The 6210-nt window shown below is 35.0% G+C and overlaps 1 long non-coding RNA gene across 1 annotated transcript; it reads left to right on the top strand.

Annotated features, from left to right (window-relative positions):
* Positions 1–645: 645 nt before the first annotated feature.
* LOC125497606 (uncharacterized) lies at positions 646–2605 on the top strand. Its single transcript, XR_007274576.2, has 2 exons — positions 646–1895; positions 2392–2605. It is a non-coding gene; the product is annotated as an uncharacterized LOC125497606 (long non-coding RNA).
* The last annotated feature ends 3605 nt before the right edge of the window (positions 2606–6210 follow it).

Here is a 6210-nt window from a genome sequence, read left to right on the forward strand (position 1 = left end):
AAAAAACAGTTAATACTAAAAAGTCAGTACACATGTGTCGAACTCAAGGAAATTAAGCATCATAAATTAGATTAAAAAAAGGTAATCAAACAAGGCTTGAAGATTGGATTGAATTATAAAGAAGCATACTTCCTTTAACAACTTGAATGAATGTCTTGAACAGCACATTATTGGTGTTAAACTAGGCTAGACTAAATAAAAAAGTACATAGCTAATTCTACAAGGAGCTAAGAAATTGGAAAAAGAAAATTGCTATCTAGATCTACTACTGAAAAATTAGTCCATTATAATTTGAATTGGAGTGAGAACTTTTGAAGTCAATCTTATAAGTTACAAGAGTCTAACATGTTTGTCAATAGCCTCAAGAGTAGCTCTTTGAATTATAAAATTTGTCGAAACCACTATTTAACATCTATACATCAATTCTTATATACGGTCGGTCACACCGAAAATTTCGCGTGTGGCCGGCCCAGTCCAATTTGAAATAATAAGCCCAACAAACAGTAACACGCGCCTTTCACTGTTACTAGAATCACCGCTAATACAAACCTGCCTCTCACACAAAGTCCACGTGTAATAGCCCTGTTTTTAAGAGCATTTAATTAAAAGCTGATTATAATTATTGAGTTAATTATGTTCCAAAAATCTTATTTTATTTGAGTTGTGGAGTATTATTTCTATATTGTCTTGTTATAATGTATTTATTTATTTAATTTTATGAGATTATTATTATTTTTTATTTTGGTTTGTGCAATTAGTTGAGCGGTGTTTCGCAAATTAGAGAACCAAAGTCATTTCTTTTTCTTTTTGTTGTCGGTTAGATATGCTTGCCCAAATATTTTCTTTGTCGCTTTAGTTAAACAAAGCCCAAACCCTTTAAACCTTCTCTCTCTCTCTCTCCCGTGTCCTTTGTTCTTCCTAATCTCCCAAAGCTGAAAACCTGAAACCCCAACCCCAATATTTTCTCTCTCTCGTGTCGTACTCGGTGCTCCACCGACGAACAGACGGCCGGACCTATGCTGTTGTCGCGCTGCCGGTGCTCGTCGGGGTTCACCTGTTGTCGCGTCTTTCCTTTGCCGGATTTTCCCCTTCTTGACGCCGTTGATGTCTCGTTTCTCTCTCCTCCTCTGTTTGGTCGTTGTTGTTGTTTTTAGCGGTGCTGCTGCTGCTGCCTTGTGGCGTCGTTGGCACCACCGTGGGCGTCCATCACCTTGCTGTTGGTGGTGCTCGTTGTCGCCGCTGATGGAGCCCAGTCCCTCCCTTTGTTGTGGTCTCCCCTGCTTCAAGAGTAGAGGTAATGACTACCTTTTTCTTTGTCCTTGAAATTATGGTTTTAAGTTTTGTTTAAGCCCAAGTTGTTATTATTGTTGTTTGTTGTTGTTGTTATTGGGCTGTTGTTGTTAGTTATTGTTGTTATTGTTGTTGCGGTGCTGTTGTTATTGTTGTCGTTGTTGTGGAGTTGTGTGGTGGTTATGGTGAAGTGTTGAATTGTTGTAGGTTGTGTTGTTGTTAGTAGTATTACTGTTGTTATTCTCAAAAGGAGGGTTGTTGGTTTCTTATTTGCTTAATGAAGTTTGTTAGATTGATTTATGGTTGATTTGATTTCTAGCTTACGATACTAGCCTAAGTATATTTTATCAGTTTCGTAGTTTTAAGAGAAGTTAAGAATTGTTGTTATTTTATAGGAAATCAGAGTTAGCCTATAAGGGTTGTAGTTGTTTCATGAAATAGGTTTAGAAAGTATAGACAAGTCAATACCCTTATTCGAATTATAGGGAGAATGGTTGTTAATACTTATTATTATTATGAGGTTATTATTGGAGGATGATTTTGGAATGAAGAACCATTCGGGATTATGAAGGAGATTATGTTGGTGGAATCTGAATTGCTTTAAGGTAACTTTTATGTTCAGTAAAATCATTTACTCATACCCATGTGTGTGTGGATCTTTATTCTGTTTTTGATACTTAAGTTCGTACTATGGCCATAGTTATGAATGTGATGCTATGAGTTGATTCTGGAAAATATTATTTGATGAATATGAATACGAAAACTGTTTTGCTGGCTTAATTTATGAACTGAAAATAGAAAGTGGGCAAGGTATGGGTGGAGGATGGTTACTTTTTGACCTGATACGGTCGGCTACGCTCCATAACGAACCTTGGGGGTAGTATTGCTGGGCTCCATAACGAACCTTGGAGGCAGTGTTTGTTCTTTGTCCAAAGCCTGTACTTGCCACTGATTGTTTAAGAGAATGAGCTATGCCAGCGTTGTAATGAAATGAAAATGATTTGAGAAAATAAAATTTATAACGGGCTGAAGTAAAGGTTACGAGTTTTCCACTCATTTTGGAATTGTATTTGTTTTGTATTTTCTTCTCTGAATTTGCAGGTTTGGTATCAAGAGCTCCAGAATGGAAGTGAAGCAAGATTATGATGTCGACATAGATTTAGGATTGAGTTTGTATATAGATAGCTGATTTGAAAATAGTTATTTATGTTTCGTTGTATATGATATTTGAGAATATTATTGGAGATATTGGTGTATTTAAGGATATTTTTCCGCTGCGAAGTAATTTATTTGAGAGTTAATTCTTGTTTATGGATGTTGAGTGTGTTTCGCTAGCAGCTCGGAAGAGCGGGCTGTTACACCACGCCATGGCTACTCCCTTTTCTCTCTCACGTGCTACAATTTCACTCTTTTCTCCTTATTCATCTTCATCTTCAACTTCTCTCCTTCAATCACTTTCGAAGCTTCAACAATGGCGACGTTGTAGAACTCTGTCGATGATGCACCTCTTACTGTTTTCGAAGCTTCAACAATGGCGAACTCCGCATAACTCTCACTCGTTTCTCCCTTGGAATTTGTATTCGCAGGTTTTAAGAAAGCATATGTGTTTTCTTAGCAATAATGAGTAACCTCATTTAATTTTATGAGTTACCCCAGAGGTTCACAAAAGTAACTGCATTTATTCAAACGAGTAACTTCATTCATTTATAAAAATAAACTGATTAGTAACTTCATTTATTGAAATGAGTAACCTCATTTGTTCACAAAAGTAACCTCGTTTTTTCACATGATTAACCTCGTTAGTTCACAATATTAACCTTATTTAATCATACGATGCTCCTATTTGATCAAGTAACCCCAATTGTTCACAAAAGTAACCACATTTTATTATATGAGTAATCCTATTTCTATCATATGAGTAACCTAATTAATTCATACTAGTAATGTCATTTAATCTATGAGTAGCCTCATTTAATCTTATGAGTAACCCAATTAATTCATACTAGTAACCTCATTAATTTATACAAGTAACTTCAATTAATCATACGAGTAAACTCATTTATTTATACAAGTAACTTCAATCAATCATACGAGTAACTTCAATTAATCATACGAGTAACTTCATTTAATCATACGAGTAACCCCAAAGGTTCACAAAAGTAACTGCATTTGCTTATAGGAGTAACCACATTTTTTTATAGGAGTGACACCCTTTTATTGTTAAAAGTAACCACATAATCATACAAGTAACTCCATTTGGTCATAAGAGTAACTCCATCTGTTCATAAGAGTAACTTCATTTTGTTCATAAGTGTTTGTGCATAAGGGTCAACTTCAAAAGGTCATATATCACAATACACTTAATATTTTGGGAAGATTGAAGTTGGAGATGAAAATTTGACTCGATAAATTTCCAACGCCTGGTCAAAATCTCGATTCCGATGAAAAACGAGGGAGATATGATCATTTGAAAATAAGCTGACGGGCTGACAGGCTGTAGCACGCGCGGACCCCTGTAACTTCGCGTGTGGTTGGCCACGCGCAAGACGCGTTGAAAGTCTACATGTCGAGTGGCAGTCTTCCTCATCCAATGTATTTCACTCCACTTCATTCGGATAACTCAAAAATAACAAACACGGTGATTAGAATCTCAAACCTTAAACTTAAGTTTAAACATTGTCAGCTTACCCGTTGATCCATTATTTTGCATATTTTACACTTAAGTTTGTGCCCCGATACATTTTTCATTTCTATTGGTTATAGAATTTTAATAGAATGATTTGAATGGACCTTAGTTACATCAAACTTGAATTTAAATGGGTAACGCTACATCTATCCAGTGGGTAGTTAACCCACTAGACATAGAGTATTAAAAAACTATTAAAATTAATGAGTTGGATCTCACTATTTATTATTTTCTATTAGTAGTGGGTTATTGACCCACTGGGTAGATAAAGTTTTTTCCAATTTAAACTAGAGTTGGTTTATGTATGCGGAGTTGGGGTCCACTCCATTTTCTAAAATAAATGGATGGTCAATTTCCTAAATAATTGGTTGGAAATATTTAGAGCCGAATAAATAGGGAGTTTTTGGAATTTTTTTTTACGAGTTTAGATGTCATAATCTTAAGATATATAGGAAATGGATAAAAAGATATGTTGAGGATCCTAAGATATTTATTTACGATGTCACTAGAAACAATTAGAGAGAAAATAGAACAAAATATGAAAGGAAAGTACTCCATTTTCTTTTGTTGTTCATATATTTCCCATTGAGAAATTTCAATATGTTGTTCCTATTTTCAATCTTTCCATAAATAATACTCTCCGTCCCATAATATAGTGCTTATTTCTTTTTTACACGGTCTCCAATTAGACGTAACTTTGACCTTCAATATCTTCAATTTCGTATTAATAAAAAATATAAAAAGTTGATATTATGAAACTACACATTGAGACGAATCTAACAAGATCCCACATGAATATATATTTTTATATATACAAATTAGAATATTCGGTCAGAGATTTTAAAGTTTGACCCACCAAAAATGAAGTATCACTAGGGGAAAAAACAGAAAGGGTTGCGCTTTTTAAAAAAGTGCAGCCCTTCACTTAGTAGGGCTGCGCTTTTAGGAAAAGCGCAGCCCTTCTGTAGGTAAGAAGGGCTGCGCTTTCCCTAAAAGCGCAGCCCTACTAAGTGAAGGGCTGCGCTTTTTAAAAAAGCGCAGCCCTTCTGCTATGTAGGGTTGCACTTTTGAAGAAAAGCGCAACCCTTCTTACAAAAATTTGAAATAAAAAAGTTCGCGGGCTTCAAATATTAAGCGGGCTTCAAATATTAAGCGGGCTTCGTCAAATATATTATCCCTCATTCTATCTCCTCTCTCACGTCCCTCATTATTCCTTTTCCTCCTTCTCTCACGTCCCTCCTCCCTCTCCTCCTTCTCTCTCATCCTCTCTTCTCTCTCAAGAACTCCCAGAAACGTTGCGACAAAAACTCTGAAATGATTTGCACTAATCATGCCGACGGAGTCCGATTGCCTATTGTGATATCTTTTCGGAAGCGGAACGGGCCAACGAGTCAAACTCACCGCTATGCTATGACGTTTAGGCTTTTTAAGCCATCCGAGTTCGTTTAAGCCTCCAAATAGGCATTTTAAGTTTTTCCGATTTTTTTTTCCTTAATTATGTATTAGGGTTTTGTTTTATAAACATTATTAGGTTAATGTTTGGAGGTAGTTCTTGTATTTTCAGATCTATAATGTTCTTGTATACTTCTCTTTGTTTTGATTAATGTTCTTGTATACTTCTCTTTGTTTTGATTAATTGTTCTTGTATACTTCTCTTGTTTTTGATTAATGTTCTTATATTTTCATCTTTGTTTTGATTAATGTTCTTGTATTTCCAGATCAATAATTTATTCTCTTTTGTATATTAGTTTTTGTTCCTTTATTTTTTTCATTTTCGTTTCGTTCTTTTTTTTGGTTTTGGGTTTAGTATTTTCATTTTTGTTTCGTTTCTCTTCTCTTCTGTTTAATTTCTGAAAATGTGAGATTATGAGTAAAAAAATGTCAAATTTTTATTTTTTTTTATTTTTTTTTTGGTAGGAAGAGCTGCGCTTTTTAGGTAAAAGCGCAGCCCTACTTAAAAAAGTGAAGGGCTGCTGTCAAAAAGCGCAGCCCTACATGCCTTTTTCAGCGCAGCCCTTCTTCATTTTTCCACTAGTGTATGCACTATATTATGGGACGGGAGGAGTATAATTATTTATGAATTAAATTTTCCATTAGTTTTATGTTGCAATAAATCTATTCACACTATTTATTAATCATTGTTTACCTTTTAACCCCTCAAACTTTTGCCTAAGTTGTTGTATAACATAGAGTACTCCCTCCGTCCCAATTTAGTTGCTACTACATTTTGACTG

The sequence above is a fragment of the Beta vulgaris genome, chromosome 5, assembly GCF_026745355.1.
Source record: "Beta vulgaris subsp. vulgaris cultivar EL10 chromosome 5, EL10.2, whole genome shotgun sequence".
Taxonomy (NCBI): domain Eukaryota; kingdom Viridiplantae; phylum Streptophyta; class Magnoliopsida; order Caryophyllales; family Amaranthaceae; genus Beta; species Beta vulgaris.